Genomic DNA, 16,588 nt, shown 5'->3' on the forward strand with positions numbered 1-16,588 from the left:
GTGACATTGCAAAAGTGTTTCCTGCACCAACACAAGTGCGAAAAGTGGTTTTTCAATACTAATACAAGTGCTGCGAAAAGTGTTTTTTCAACACTAACACAAGTGCGAAAAGTGGTTTTTCCACACTAATACAAGTGCAAAAGTGGTTTCCTGCACCAACACAAGTGCAAAAAAGTGGTTTTTCAACACTAACACAAGTGCGAAAAGTGGTTTTTCAACACTAACACAAGTTCGAAAAGTGGTTTTTCAACACTAACACAAGTGCGGAAAGTGGTTTTTCCACACTAATACAAGTGCAAAAGTGGTTTACTGCACCAACACAAGTGCAAAAAGTGGTTTTTCAAAACTAACACAAGTGCGAAAAGTGGTTTTTCAACACTAACACAAGTGCGAAAAGTGTTTTTTCCACACTAATACAAGTGCAAAAGTGGTTTCCTGCACCAACACAAGTGCGAAAAGTGGTTTTTCAACACTAACACAAGTGCGAAAAGTGGTTTTTCAACACTAACACAAGTGCGAAAAGTGGTTTTCAACACTAACACAAGTGCGAAAAGTGGTTTTTCCACACCAACACAAGTGCAAAAAGTGGTTTTTCCACACTAACACAAGTGCAAAAAGTGGTTTTTCAACACTAACACAAGTGCGAAAAGTGGTTTTTCAACACTAACACAATTGCGAAAAGTGGTTTTTTCCACACTAATACAAGTGCAAAAGTGGTTTCATGCACCTACACAAGTGCGAAAAGTGTTTTTTCAACACTTACACAAGTGCGAAGTGGTTTTTCAACACTAACACAAGTGTGAAAAGTGTTTTTTCCACACTAAAACAAGTGCAAAAGTGGTTTCCTGCACCAACACAAGTGCGAAAAGTGGTTTTTCAACACTAACACAAGTGCGAAAAGTGGTTTTTCAACACTAACACAAGTGCGAAAAGTGGTTTTTCAACACTAACACAAGTGCGAAAAGTGGTTTTTCCACACTAATACAAGTGCAAAAGTGGTTTCCTGCACAAACACAAGTGCGAAAAGTGGTTTTTCAACACTAACACAAGTGCGAAAAGTGGTTTTTTTCAACACTAACACAAGTGTGAAAAGTGTTTTTTTCCACACTAATACAAGTGCAAAAGTGGTTTCCTGCACCAACACAAGTGCGAAAAGTGGTTTTTCAACACTAACACAAGTGCAAAAAGTGGTTTTTCAACACTAACACAAGTGCGAAAAGTGTTTTTTCCACACTAATACAAGTGCAAAGAGTGGTTTCCTCCACCAACACAAGTGCGAAAAGTGGTTTTTCAACACTAACACAAGTGCGAAAAGTGGTTTTTCAACACTAACACAAGTGCGAAAAGTGGTTTTCAACACTAACACAAGTGCGAAAAGTGGTTTTTCCACACAAATACAAGTGCAAAAGTGGTTTCCTGCACTAACACAAGTGTGAAAAGTAGTTTTTCAACACCACAAGTGCAAAAAGTGGTTTTTCAACACTAACACAAGTGCGAAAAGTGTTTTTTTCCACACTAATACAAGTGCAAAAGTGGTTTCATGCACCAACACACGTGCGAAAAAGTGGTTTTTCCACACTAATACAAGTGCAAAAGTGGTTTCATGCACCAACACAAGTGCGAAAAGTGGTTTTTCAACACTAACACAAGTGCAAAAAGTGGTTTTTCAACACTATCACAAGTGCAAAAAGTGTTTTTTTCCACACTAATACAAGTGCAAAAGTGGTTTCCTGCACCAACACAAGTGCAAAAGTGGTTTTTCAACCACTAACACAAGTGCGAAAAGTGGTTTTTCAACACTAATACAAGTGCAAAAGTGGTTTCCTGCACCAACACAAGTGCGAAAAGTGGTTTTTCAACACTAACACAAGTGCAAAAAGTGGTTTTTCAACACTAACACAAGTGCGAAAAGTAGTTTTCAACACTACAACAAGTGTGAATAGTGTTTTTTCCACACTAATACAAGTGCAAAAGTGGTTTCCTGCACCAACACAAGTGCGAAAAGTGGTTTTTCAACACTAATAAAAGTGCAAAAAAGTGGTTTTTCAACACTAACACAAGTGCGAAAAGTGGTTTTTCAACACTAACACAAGTGCGAAAAGTGGTTTTTCCACACTAATACAAGTGCAAAAGTGGTTTCCTGCACCAACACAAGTGCAAAAAGTGGTTTTTCCACACTAACACAAGTGCGAAAAGTGGTTTTTCAACACTAACACAAGTGCAAAAAGTGGTTTTTCAACACTATCACAAGTGCAAAAAGTGTTTTTTCCACACTAATACAAGTGCAAAAGTGGTTTCCTGCACCAACACAAGTGCGAAAAGTGGTTTTTCAAAACTAACACAAGTGCGAAAAGTGGTTTTTCAACACTAACACAAGTACGAAAGTGTTTTTTCCACACAAATACAAGTGCAAGACGTGGTTTCCTGCACCAACACAAGTGCGAAAAGTGGTTTTTCAACACTAACACAAGTGCGAAAAGTGGTTTTTCAACACTAACACAAGTGCGAAAAGTGGTTTTTCACACTAACACAAGTGCGAAAAGTGGTTTTTTCCACACTAATACAAGTGCAAAAGTGGTTTCATGCACCAACACAAGTGCGAAAAGTGTTTTTTTCAACACTTACACAAGTGCGAAAAGTGTTTTTTCAACACTGAACACAAGTGTGAAAAGTGTTTTTTTCCACACTATTACAAGTGTAAAAGTGGTTTCCTGCACAACAACACAAGTGCGAAAAGTGGTTTTTCAACACTAACACAAGTGCGAAAAGTGGTTTTTCAACACTAACACAAGTGCGAAAAGTGGTTTTTCAACACTAACACAAGTGCGAAAAGTGGTTTTTCCACACTAATACAAGTGCAAAAGTGGTTTCCTGCACCAACACAAGTGCGAAAAGTGTTTTTTCAACACTTACACAAGTGCGAAAAGTGGTTTTTCAACACTAACACAAGTGTGAAAAGTGTTTTTTTTCCACACTAAAACAAGTGCAAAAAGTGGTTTCCTGCACCAACACAAGTGCGAAAAGTGGTTTTTTCAACACTAACACAAGTGCGAAAAGTGGTTTTTCAACACTAACACAAGTGCGAAAAGTGGTTTTTCAACACTAACACAAGTGCGAAAAGTGGTTTTGCCACACTAATACAAGTGCAAAAAGTGGTTTCCCTGCACCAACACAAGTGCGAAAAGTGGTTTTTCAACACTAACACAAGTGCGAAAAGTGGTTTTTCAACACTAATACAAGTGCAAAAGTGGTTTCCTGCACCAACACAAGTGCGAAAAGTGGTTTTTCAACACTAACACAAGTGCAAAAAGTGGTTTCCTGCACCAACACAAGTGCGAAAAGTGTTTTTTACACACTAATACAAGTGCAAAAGTGGTTTCCTACACCAACACAAGTGCGAAAAGTGGTTTTTCCACACTAATACAAGTGCAAAAGTGGTTTCCTGCACAAACACAAGTGCGAAAAGTGGTTTTTCAACACTAACACAAGTGCGAAAAGTGGTTTTTCAACAATAACACAAGTGCGAAAAGTGCTTTTTCAACACTAACACAAGTGCGAAAAGTGGTTTTTCCACACTAATACAAGTGCAAAAAGTGGTTTTTCAACACTAACACAAGTGCGAAAAGTGGTTTTTCAACACTAACACAAGTGCGAAAAGTGTTTTTTCCACACTAATACAAGTGCAAAAGTGGTTTTCCTGCACCAACACAAGTGCGAAAAGTGGTTTTTCAACACTAACACAAGTGCGAAAAGTGGTTTTTCAACACTAACACAAGTGCGAAAAGTGGTTTTTCAACACTAACACAAGTGCGAAAAGTGGTTTTTCCACACTAATACAAGTGCAAAAGTGGTTTCCTGCACCAACACAAGTGCGAAAAGTGGTTTTTCAACACTAACACAAGTGCGAAAAGTGGTTTTTCAACACTAACACAAGTGCGAAAAGTGTTTTTTCCACACTAATACAAGTGCAAAAGTGGTTTCCTGCACCAACACAAGTGCGAGAAGTGGTTTTTCAACACTAACACAAGTGCAAAAAGTGGTTTTTCAACACTAACACAAGTGCGAAAAGTGTTTTTTCCACACTAATACAAGTGCAAAAGTGGTTTCCCTCCACCAACACAAGTGCGAAAAGTGGTTTTTCAACACTAACACAAGTGCGAAAAGTGGTTTTTCAACACTAACACAAGTGCAAAAAGTGGTTTTTCAACACTAACACAAGTGCGAAAAGTGGTTTTTCCACACAAATACAAGTGCAAAAGTGGTTTCCTGCACTAACACAAGTGTGAAAAGTAGTTTTTCAACACTAACACAAGTGCAAAAAGTGGTTTTTCAACACTAACACAAGTGCAAAAAGTGTTTTTTCCACACTAACACAAGTGAAAAAGTGGCTTCCTGCACAAACACAAGTGCGAAAAGTGGTTTTTCCACACTAATACAAGTGCAAAAGTGGTTTCATGCACCAACACAAGTGCGAAAAGTGGTTTTTCAACACAAACACAAGTGCAAAAAGTGGTTTTTCAACACTATCACAAGTGCAAAAAGTGTTTTTTCCACACTAATACAAGTGCAAAAGTGGTTTCCTGCACCAACACAAGTGCAAAAAGTGGTTTTTCAGCACTAACACAAGTGCGAAAAGTGTTTTTTCAACACTAACACAAGTGCGAAAAGTGGTATTTCCACACTAATACAAGTGCAAAAGTGGTATCCTGCACCAACACAAGTGCAAAAAGTGGTTTTTCAACACGAACACAAGTGCGAAAAGTGGTTTTTCAACACTAACACAAGTGCGAAAAGTGGTTTTTCCACACTAATACAAGTGCAAAAGTGGTTTCATGCACCAACACAAGTTCGAAAAGTGGTTTTTCAACACTAACACAAGTGCAAAAAGTGGTTTTTCAACACTATCACAAGTGCAAAAAGTGTTTTTTCCACACTAATACAAGTGCAAAAGTGGTTTCCTGCACCAACACAAGTGCGAAAAGTGGTTTTTCAACACTAACACAAGTGCGAAAAGTGGTTTTTCAACACTAATACAAGTGCAAAAGTGGTTTCCTGCACCAATACAAGTGCGAAAAGTGGTTTTTCAACACTAACACAAGTGCGAAAAGTGGTTTTTCAACACTAACACAAGTGCGAAAAGTGGTTTTTCAACACTAATACAAGTGCAAAAGTGTTTCCTGCACCAACACAAGTGCGAAAAGTGGTTTTTCAATACTAACACGAGTGCGAAAAGTGGTTTTTCAACACTAACACAAGTGCGAAAAGTGGTTTTTCAACACTAACACAAGTGCGAAAAGTGGTTTTTCAACACTAACACAAGTGCGAAAGGTGGTTTTTCAACACTAACACAAGTGCGAAAAGTGGTTTTTCCACACTAATACAAGTGCAAAAGTGGTTTCCTGCACCAACACAAGTGCGAAAAGTGGTTTTTCAACACCAACACAAGTGCGAAAAGTGTTTTTTCCACACTAATACAAATGCAAAAGTGGTTTCCTGCACCAACACAAGTGCGAAAAGTGGTTTTTCAACACTAACACAAGTGCGAAAAGTGGTTTTTCAACACTAACACAAGTGCGAAAAGTGTTTATTCCACACTAATACAAGTGCAAAAGTGGTTTCCTGCACCAACACAAGTGCGAAAAGTGGTTTTTCAACACTAACACAAGTGCGAAAAGTGGTTTTTCAACACTAACACAAGGGCGAAAAGTGGTTTATCAACACTAACAAAAGTGCGAAAAGTGGTTTTTCCACACTAATACAAGTGCAAAAGTGGTTTCCTGCACCAACACAAGTGCGAAAAGTGGTTTTTCAACACTAACACAAGTGCGAAAAGTGGTTTTTCAACACTATCACAAGTGCAAAAAGTGTTTTTTTCCACACTAATACAAGTGCAAAAGTGGTTTCCTGCACCAACACAAGTGCGAAAAGTGGTTTTTCAACACTAACACAAGTGCGAAAAGTGGTTTTTCAACACTAACACAAGTGCGAAAAGTGGTTTTTCAACACTAACACAAGTGCGAAAAGTGGTTTTTCCACACTAATACAAGTGCAAAAGTGTTTTCCTGCACCAACACAAGTGCGAAAAGTGGTTTTTCAACACTAACACAAGTGCAAAAAGTGGTTTTTCAACACTAACACAAGTGCGAAAAGTGTTTTTTCCACACTAATACAAGTGTAAAAGTGGTTTCCTCCACCAACACAAGTGCGAAAAGTGGTTTTTCAACACTAACACAAGTGCGAAAAGTGGTTTTTCCACACTAATACAAGTGCAAAAGTGGTTTCCTCCACCAACACAAGTGCGAAAAGTGGTTTTTCAACACTAACACAAGTGCGAAAAGTGGTTTTTCAACACTAACACAAGTGCGAAAAGTGGTTTTTCAACACTAACACAAGTGCGAAAAGTGGTTTTTCCACACAAATACAAGTGCAAAAGTGGTTTCCTGCACTAACACAAGTGTGAAAAGTAGTTTTTCAACACTAACACAAGTGCAAAAAGTGGTTTTTCAACACTAACACAAGTGCGAAAAGTGGTTTTTCAACAATAACACAAGTGCGAAAAGTGGTTTTTCAACACTAACACAAGTGCGAAAAGTGTTTTTTCCACACTAATACAAGTGCAAAAGTGGTTTCCTGCACCAACACAAGTGCGAAAAGTGGTTTTTCAACACTAACACAAGTGCAAAAAGTGGTTTTTCAACACTAACACAAGTGCGAAAAGTGTTTTTTCCACACTAATACAAGTGCAAAAGTGGTTTCCTCCACCAACACAAGTGCGAAAAGTGGTTTTTCAACACTAACACAAGTGCGAAAAGTGGTTTTTCAACACTAACACAAGTGCGAAAAGTGGTTTTTCAACACTAACACAAGTGCGAAAAGTGGTTTTTCCACACAAATACAAGTGCAAAAGTGGTTTCCTGCACTAACACAAGTGTGAAAAGTAGTTTTTCAACACCACAAGTGCAAAAAGTGGTTTTTCAACACTAACACAAGTGCGAAAAGTGTTTTTTCCACACTAATACAAGTGCAAAAGTGGTTTCATGCACCAACACAAGTGCGAAAAGTGGTTTTTCCACACTAATACAAGTGCAAAAGTGGTTTCATGCACCAACACAAGTGCGAAAAGTGGTTTTTCAACACTAACACAAGTGCAAAAAGTGGTTTTTCAACACTATCACAAGTGCAAAAAGTGTTTTTTCCACACTAATACAAGTGCAAAAGTGGTTTCCTGCACCAACACAAGTGCAAAAAGTGGTTTTTCAACACTAACACAAGTGCGAAAAGTGGTTTTTCAACACTAATACAAGTGCAAAAGTGGTTTCCTGCACCAACACAAGTGCGAAAAGTGGTTTTTCAACACTAACACAACTGCAAAAAGTGGTTTTTCAACACTAACACAAGTGCGAAAAGTAGTTTTTCAACACTAACACAAGTGTGAATAGTGTTTTTTCCACACTAATACAAGTGCAAAAGTGGTTTCCTGCACCAACACAAGTGCGAAAAGTGGTTTTTCAACACTAATAAAAGTGCAAAAAGTGGTTTTTCAACACTAACACAAGTGCGAAAAGTGGTTTTTCAACACTAACACAAGTGCGAAAAGTGGTTTTTCCACACTAATACAAGTGCAAAAGTGGTTTCCTGCACCAACACAAGTGCAAAAAGTGGTTTTTCCACACTAACACAAGTGCGAAAAGTGGTTTTTCAACACTAACACAAGTGCAAAAAGTGGTTTTTCAACACTATCACAAGTGCAAAAAGTGTTTTTTCCACACTAATACAAGTGCAAAAGTGGTTTCCTGCACCAACACAAGTGCGAAAAGTGGTTTTTCAAAACTAACACAAGTGCGAAAAGTGGTTTTTCAACACTAACACAAGTACGAAAAGTGTTTTTTCCACACAAATACAAGTGCAAACGTGGTTTCCTGCACCAACACAAGTGCGAAAAGTGGTTTTTCAACACTAACACAAGTGCGAAAAGTGGTTTTTCAACACTAACACAAGTGCGAAAAGTGGTTTTTCAACACTAACACAAGTGCGAAAAGTGGTTTTTCCACACTAATACAAGTGCAAAAGTGGTTTCATGCACCAACACAAGTGCGAAAAGTGTTTTTTCAACACTTACACAAGTGCGAAAAGTGTTTTTTCAACACTAACACAAGTGTGAAAAGTGTTTTTTCCACACTAATACAAGTGTAAAAGTGGTTTCCTGCACCAACACAAGTGCGAAAAGTGGTTTTTCAACACTAACACAAGTGCGAAAAGTGGTTTTTCAACACTAACACAAGTGCGAAAAGTGGTTTTTCAACACTAACACAAGTGCGAAAAGTGGTTTTTCCACACTAATACAAGTGCAAAAGTGGTTTCCTGCACCAACACAAGTGCGAAAAGTGTTTTTTCAACACTTACACAAGTGCGAAAAGTGGTTTTTCAACACTAACACAAGTGTGAAAAGTGTTTTTTCCACACTAAAACAAGTGCAAAAGTGGTTTCCTGCACCAACACAAGTGCGAAAAGTGGTTTTTCAACACTAACACAAGTGCGAAAAGTGGTTTTTCAACACTAACACAAGTGCGAAAAGTGGTTTTTCAACACTAACACAAGTGCGAAAAGTGGTTTTGCCACACTAATACAAGTGCAAAAGTGGTTTCCTGCACCAACACAAGTGCGAAAAGTGGTTTTTCAACACTAACACAAGTGCGAAAAGTGGTTTTTCAACACTAATACAAGTGCAAAAGTGGTTTCCTGCACCAACACAAGTGCGAAAAGTGGTTTTTCAACACTAACACAAGTGCAAAAAGTGGTTTCCTGCACCAACACAAGTGCGAAAAGTGTTTTTTACACACTAATACAAGTGCAAAAGTGGTTTCCTACACCAACACAAGTGCGAAAAGTGGTTTTTCCACACTAATACAAGTGCAAAAGTGGTTTCCTGCACAAACACAAGTGCGAAAAGTGGTTTTTCAACACTAACACAAGTGCGAAAAGTGGTTTTTCAACAATAACACAAGTGCGAAAAGTGCTTTTTCAACACTAACACAAGTGCGAAAAGTGGTTTTTCCACACTAATACAAGTGCAAAAAGTGGTTTTTCAACACTAACACAAGTGCGAAAAGTGGTTTTTCAACACTAACACAAGTGCGAAAAGTGTTTTTTCCACACTAATACAAGTGCAAAAGTGGTTTTCCTGCACCAACACAAGTGCGAAAAGTGGTTTTTCAACACTAACACAAGTGCGAAAAGTGGTTTTTCAACACTAACACAAGTGCGAAAAGTGGTTTTTCAACACTAACACAAGTGCGAAAAGTGGTTTTTCCACACTAATACAAGTGCAAAAGTGGTTTCCTGCACCAACACAAGTGCGAAAAGTGGTTTTTCAACACTAACACAAGTGCGAAAAGTGGTTTTTCAACACTAACACAAGTGCGAAAAGTGTTTTTTCCACACTAATACAAGTGCAAAAGTGGTTTCCTGCACCAACACAAGTGCGAGAAGTGGTTTTTCAACACTAACACAAGTGCAAAAAGTGGTTTTTCAACACTAACACAAGTGCGAAAAGTGTTTTTTCCACACTAATACAAGTGCAAAAGTGGTTTCCTCCACCAACACAAGTGCGAAAAGTGGTTTTTCAACACTAACACAAGTGCGAAAAGTGGTTTTTCAACACTAACACAAGTGCAAAAAGTGGTTTTTCAACACTAACACAAGTGCGAAAAGTGGTTTTTCCACACAAATACAAGTGCAAAAGTGGTTTCCTGCACTAACACAAGTGTGAAAAGTAGTTTTTCAACACTAACACAAGTGCAAAAAGTGGTTTTTCAACACTAACACAAGTGCAAAAAGTGTTTTTTCCACACTAACACAAGTGAAAAAGTGGCTTCCTGCACAAACACAAGTGCGAAAAGTGGTTTTTCCACACTAATACAAGTGCAAAAGTGGTTTCATGCACCAACACAAGTGCGAAAAGTGGTTTTTCAACACAAACACAAGTGCAAAAAGTGGTTTTTCAACACTATCACAAGTGCAAAAAGTGTTTTTTCCACACTAATACAAGTGCAAAAGTGGTTTCCTGCACCAACACAAGTGCAAAAAGTGGTTTTTCAGCACTAACACAAGTGCGAAAAGTGTTTTTTCAACACTAACACAAGTGCGAAAAGTGGTATTTCCACACTAATACAAGTGCAAAAGTGGTATCCTGCACCAACACAAGTGCAAAAAGTGGTTTTTCAACACGAACACAAGTGCGAAAAGTGGTTTTTCAACACTAACACAAGTGCGAAAAGTGGTTTTTCCACACTAATACAAGTGCAAAAGTGGTTTCATGCACCAACACAAGTGCGAAAAGTGGTTTTTCAACACTAACACAAGTGCAAAAAGTGGTTTTTCAACACTATCACAAGTGCAAAAAGTGTTTTTTCCACACTAATACAAGTGCAAAAGTGGTTTCCTGCACCAACACAAGTGCGAAAAGTGGTTTTTCAACACTAACACAAGTGCGAAAAGTGGTTTTTCAACACTAATACAAGTGCAAAAGTGGTTTCCTGCACCAATACAAGTGCGAAAAGTGGTTTTTCAACACTAACACAAGTGCGAAAAGTGGTTTTTCAACACTAACACAAGTGCGAAAAGTGGTTTTTCAACACTAATACAAGTGCAAAAGTGTTTCCTGCACCAACACAAGTGCGAAAAGTGGTTTTTCAATACTAACACGAGTGCGAAAAGTGGTTTTTCAACACTAACACAAGTGCGAAAAGTGGTTTTTCAACACTAACACAAGTGCGAAAAGTGGTTTTTCAACACTAACACAAGTGCGAAAGGTGGTTTTTCAACACTAACACAAGTGCGAAAAGTGGTTTTTCCACACTAATACAAGTGCAAAAGTGGTTTCCTGCACCAACACAAGTGCGAAAAGTGGTTTTTCAACACCAACACAAGTGCGAAAAGTGTTTTTTCCACACTAATACAAATGCAAAAGTGGTTTCCTGCACCAACACAAGTGCGAAAAGTGGTTTTTCAACACTAACACAAGTGCGAAAAGTGGTTTTTCAACACTAACACAAGTGCGAAAAGTGTTTATTCCACACTAATACAAGTGCAAAAGTGGTTTCCTGCACCAACACAAGTGCGAAAAGTGGTTTTTCAACACTAACACAAGTGTGAAAAGTGGTTTTTCAACACTAACACAAGGGCGAAAAGTGGTTTATCAACACTAACAAAAGTGCGAAAAGTGGTTTTTCCACACTAATACAAGTGCAAAAGTGGTTTCCTGCACCAACACAAGTGCGAAAAGTGGTTTTTCAACACTAACACAAGTGCGAAAAGTGGTTTTTCAACACTATCACAAGTGCAAAAAGTGTTTTTTTCCACACTAATACAAGTGCAAAAGTGGTTTCCTGCACCAACACAAGTGCGAAAAGTGGTTTTTCAACACTAACACAAGTGCGAAAAGTGGTTTTTCAACACTAACACAAGTGCGAAAAGTGGTTTTTCAACACTAACACAAGTGCGAAAAGTGGTTTTTCCACACTAATACAAGTGCAAAAGTGTTTTCCTGCACCAACACAAGTGCGAAAAGTGGTTTTTCAACACTAACACAAGTGCAAAAAGTGGTTTTTCAACACTAACACAAGTGCGAAAAGTGTTTTTTCCACACTAATACAAGTGTAAAAGTGGTTTCCTCCACCAACACAAGTGCGAAAAGTGGTTTTTCAACACTAACACAAGTGCGAAAAGTGGTTTTTCCACACTAATACAAGTGCAAAAGTGGTTTCCTCCACCAACACAAGTGCGAAAAGTGGTTTTTCAACACTAACACAAGTGCGAAAAGTGGTTTTTCAACACTAACACAAGTGCGAAAAGTGGTTTTTCAACACTAACACAAGTGCGAAAAGTGGTTTTTCCACACAAATACAAGTGCAAAAGTGGTTTCCTGCACTAACACAAGTGTGAAAAGTAGTTTTTCAACACTAACACAAGTGCAAAAAGTGGTTTTTCAACACTAACACAAGTGCGAAAAGTGGTTTTTCAACAATAACACAAGTGCGAAAAGTGGTTTTTCAACACTAACACAAGTGCGAAAAGTGGTTTTTCCACACTAATACAAGTGCAAAAGTGGTTTCCTGCACCAACACAAGTGCAAAAAGTGGTTTTTCCACACTAACACAAGTGCAAAAAGTGGTTTTTCAACACTAACACAAGTGCGAAAAGTGGTTTTTCAACACTAACACAAGTGCGAAAAGTGTTTTTTCCACACTAATACAAGTGCAAAAGTGGTTTCCTGCACCAACACAAGTGCGAAAAGTGGTTTTTCAACACTAACACAAGTGCGAAAAGTGGTTTTTCAACACTAACACAAGTGCGAAAAGTGGTTTTTCAACACTAACACAAGTGCGAAAAGTGGGTTTTCCACACTAATACAAGTGCAAAAGTGGTTTCCTGCACCAACACAAGTGCGAAAAGTGGTTTTTCAACACTAACACAAGTGCGAAAAGTGGTTTTTCAACACTAACACAAGTGCGAAAAGTGTTTTTTCCACACTAATACAAGTGCAAAAGTGGTTTCCTGCACCAACACAAGTGCGAAAAGTGGTTTTTCAACACTAACACAAGTGCAAAAAGTGGTTTTTCAACACTAATACAAGTGCGAAAAGTGTTTTTTCCACACTAATACAAGTGCAAAAGTGGTTTCCTGCACCAACACAAGTGCAAAAAGTGGTTTTTCAACACTAACACAAGTGCGAAAAGTGGTTTTTCAACACTAACACAAGTGCGAAAAGTCGTTTTTCCACACTAATACAAGTGCAAAAGTGGTTTCATGCACCAACACAAGTGCGAAAAGTGGTTTTTCAACACTAACACAAGTGCAAAAAGTGGTTTTTCAACACTATCACAAGTGCAAAAAGTGTTTTTTCCACACTAATACAAGTGCAAAAGTGGTTTCCTGCACCAACACAAGTGCGAAAAGTGGTTTTTCAACACTAACACAAGTGCGAAAAGTGGTTTTTCAACACTAATACAAGTGCAAAAGTGGTTTCCTGCACCAATACAAGTGCGAAAAGTGGTTTTTCAACACTAACACAAGTGCGAAAAGTGGTTTTTCAACACTAACACAAGTGCGAAAAGTGGTTTTTCAACACTAATACAAGTGCAAAAGTGTTTCCTGCACCAACACAAGTGCGAAAAGTGGTTTTTCAATACCAACACGAGTGCGAAAAGTGGTTTTTCAACACTAACACAAGTGCGAAAAGTGGTTTTTCAACACTAACACAAGTGCGAAAAGTGGTTTTTCAACACTAACACAAGTGCGAAAGGTGGTTTTTCAACACTAACACAAATGCGAAAAGTGGTTTTTCCACACTAATACAAGTGCAAAAGTGGTTTCCTGCACCAACACAAGTGCGAAAAGTGGTTTTTCAACACCAACACAAGTGCGAAAAGTGTTTTTTCCACACTAATACAAATGCAAAAGTGGTTTCCTGCACCAACACAAGTGCGAAAAGTGGTTTTTCAACACTAACACAAGTGCGAAAAGTGGTTTTTCAACACTAACACAAGTGCGAAAAGTGTTTATTCCACACTAATACAAGTGCAAAAGTGGTTTCCTGCACCAACACAAGTGCGAAAAGTGGTTTTTCAACACTAACACAAGTGCGAAAAGTGGTTTTTCAACACTAACACAAGGGCGAAAAGTGGTTTATCAACACTAACAAAAGTGCGAAAAGTGGTTTTTCCACACTAATACAAGTGCAAAAGTGGTTTCCTGCACCAACACAAGTGCGAAAAGTGGTTTTTCAACACTAACACAAGTGCGAAAAGTGGTTTTTCAACACTATCACAAGTGCAAAAAGTGTTTTTTTCCACACTAATACAAGTGCAAAAGTGGTTTCCTGCACCAACACAAGTGCGAAAAGTGGTTTTTCAACACTAACACAAGTGCGAAAAGTGGTTTTTCAACACTAACACAAGTGCGAAAAGTGGTTTTTCAACACTAACACAATTGCGAAAAGTGGTTTTTCCACACTAATACAAGTGCAAAAGTGTTTTCCTGCACCATCACAAGTGCGAAAAGTGGTTTTTCAACACTAACACAAGTGCAAAAAGTGGTTTTTCAACACTAACACAAGTGCGAAAAGTGTTTTTTCCACACTAATACAAGTGCAAAAGTGGTTTCCTCCACCAACACAAGTGCGAAAAGTGGTTTTTCAACACTAACACAAGTGCGAAAAGTGGTTTTTCCACACTAATACAAGTGCAAAAGTGGTTTCCTCCACCAACACAAGTGCGAAAAGTGGTTTTTCAACACTAACACAAGTGCGAAAAGTGGTTTTTCAACACTAACACAAGTGCGAAAAGTGGTTTTTCAACACTAACACAAGTGCGAAAAGTGGTTTTTCCACACAAATACAAGTGCAAAAGTGGTTTCCTGCACTAACACAAGTGTGAAAAGTAGTTTTTCAACACTAACACAAGTGCAAAAAGTGGTTTTTCAACACTAACACAAGTGCGAAAAGTGGTTTTTCAACAATAACACAAGTGCGAAAAGTGGTTTTTCAACACTAACACAAGTGCGAAAAGTGGTTTTTCCACACTAATACAAGTGCAAAAGTGGTTTCCTGCACCAACACAAGTGCAAAAAGTGGTTTTCCACACTAACACAAGTGCAAAAAGTGGTTTTTCAACACTAACACAAGTGCGAAAAGTGGTTTTTCAACACTAACACAAGTGCGAAAAGTGTTTTTTCCACACTAATACAAGTGCAAAAGTGGTTTCCTGCACCAACACAAGTGCGAAAAGTGGTTTTTCAACACTAACACAAGTGCGAAAAGTGGTTTTTCAACACTAACACAAGTGCGAAAAGTGGTTTTTCAACACTAACACAAGTGCGAAAAGTGGTTTTTCCACACTAATACAAGTGCAAAAGTGGTTTCCTGCACCAACACAAGTGCGAAAAGTGGTTTTTCAACACTAACACAAGTGCGAAATGTGGTTTTTCAACACTAACACAAGTGCGAAAAGTGTTTTTTCCACACTAATACAAGTGCAAAAGTGGTTTCCTGCACCAACACAAGTGCGAAAAGTGGTTTTTCAACACTAACACAAGTGCAAAAAGTGGTTTTTCAACACTAACACAAGTGCGAAAAGTGTTTTTTCCACACTAATACAAGTGCAAAAGTGGTTTCCTCCACCAACACAAGTGCGAAAAGTGGTTTTTCAACACTAACACAAGTGCGAAAAGTGGTTTTTCAACACTAACACAAGTGCGAAAAGTGGTTTTTCAACACTAACACAAGTGCGAAAAGTGGTTTTTCCACACAAATACAAGTGCAAAAGTGGTTTCCTGCACTAACACAAATGTGAAAAGTAGTTTTTCAACACTAACACAAGTGCAAAAAGTGGTTTTTCAACACTAACACAAGTGCGAAAAGTGTTTTTTCCACACTAATACAAGTGCAAAAGTGGATTCCTGCACCAACACAAGTGCGAAAAGTGGTTTTTCCACACTAATACAAGTGCAAAAGTGGTTTCATGCACCAACACAAGTGCGAAAAGTGGTTTTTCAACACAAACACAAGTGCAAAAAGTGGTTTTTCAACACTATCACAAGTGCAAAAAGTGTTTTTTCCACACTAATACAAGTGCAAAAGTGGTTTCCTGCACCAACACAAGTGCGAAAAGTGTTTTTTCAACACTAACACAAGTGCGAAAAGTGGTTTTTCAACACTAACACAAGTGCGAAAAGTGGTTTTTCAACACTAACACAAGTGCGAAAAGTGGTTTTTCCACACTAATACAAGTGCAAAAGTGGTTTCCTGCACCAACACAAGTGCGAAAAGTGGTTTTTCAACACTAACACAAGTGCGAAAAGTGGTTTTTCAACACTAACACAAGTGCGAAAAGTGTTTTTTCCACACTAATACAAGTGCAAAAGTGGTTTCCTGCACCAACACAAGTGCGAAAAGTGGTTTTTCAACACTAACACAAGTGCAAAAAGTGGTTTTTCAACACTAACACAAGTGCGAAAAGTGTTTTTTCCACACTAATACAAGTGCAAAAGTGGTTTCCTCCACCAACACAAGTGCGAAAAGTGGTTTTTCAACACTAACACAAGTGCGAAAAGTGGTTTTTCAACACTAACACAAGTGCGAAAAGTGGTTTTTCAACACTAACACAAGTGCGAAAAGTGGTTTTTCCACACAAATACAAGTGCAAAAGTGGTTTCCTGCACTAACACAAATGTGAAAAGTAGTTTTTCAACACTAACACAAGTGCAAAAAGTGGTTTTTCAACACTAACACAAGTGCGAAAAGTGTTTTTTCCACACTAATACAAGTGCAAAAGTGGATTCCTGCACCAACACAAGTGCGAAAAGTGGTTTTTCCACACTAATACAAGTGCAAAAGTGGTTTCATGCACCAACACAAGTGCAAAAAGTGGTTTTTCAACACTAACACAAGTGCGAAAAGTGTTTTTTCAACACTAACACAAGTGCGAAAAGTGGTTTTTCCACACTAATACAAGTGCAAAAGTGGTTTCCTGCACCAACACAAGTGCAAAAAGTGGTTTTTCAACACTAACACAAGTGCGAAAAGTGGTTT

The sequence above is a fragment of the Myxine glutinosa genome, chromosome 3 (assembly GCF_964187855.1).
Source record: "Myxine glutinosa chromosome 3, kmMyxGlut1.1, whole genome shotgun sequence".
Lineage (NCBI taxonomy): Eukaryota > Metazoa > Chordata > Myxini > Myxiniformes > Myxinidae > Myxine > Myxine glutinosa.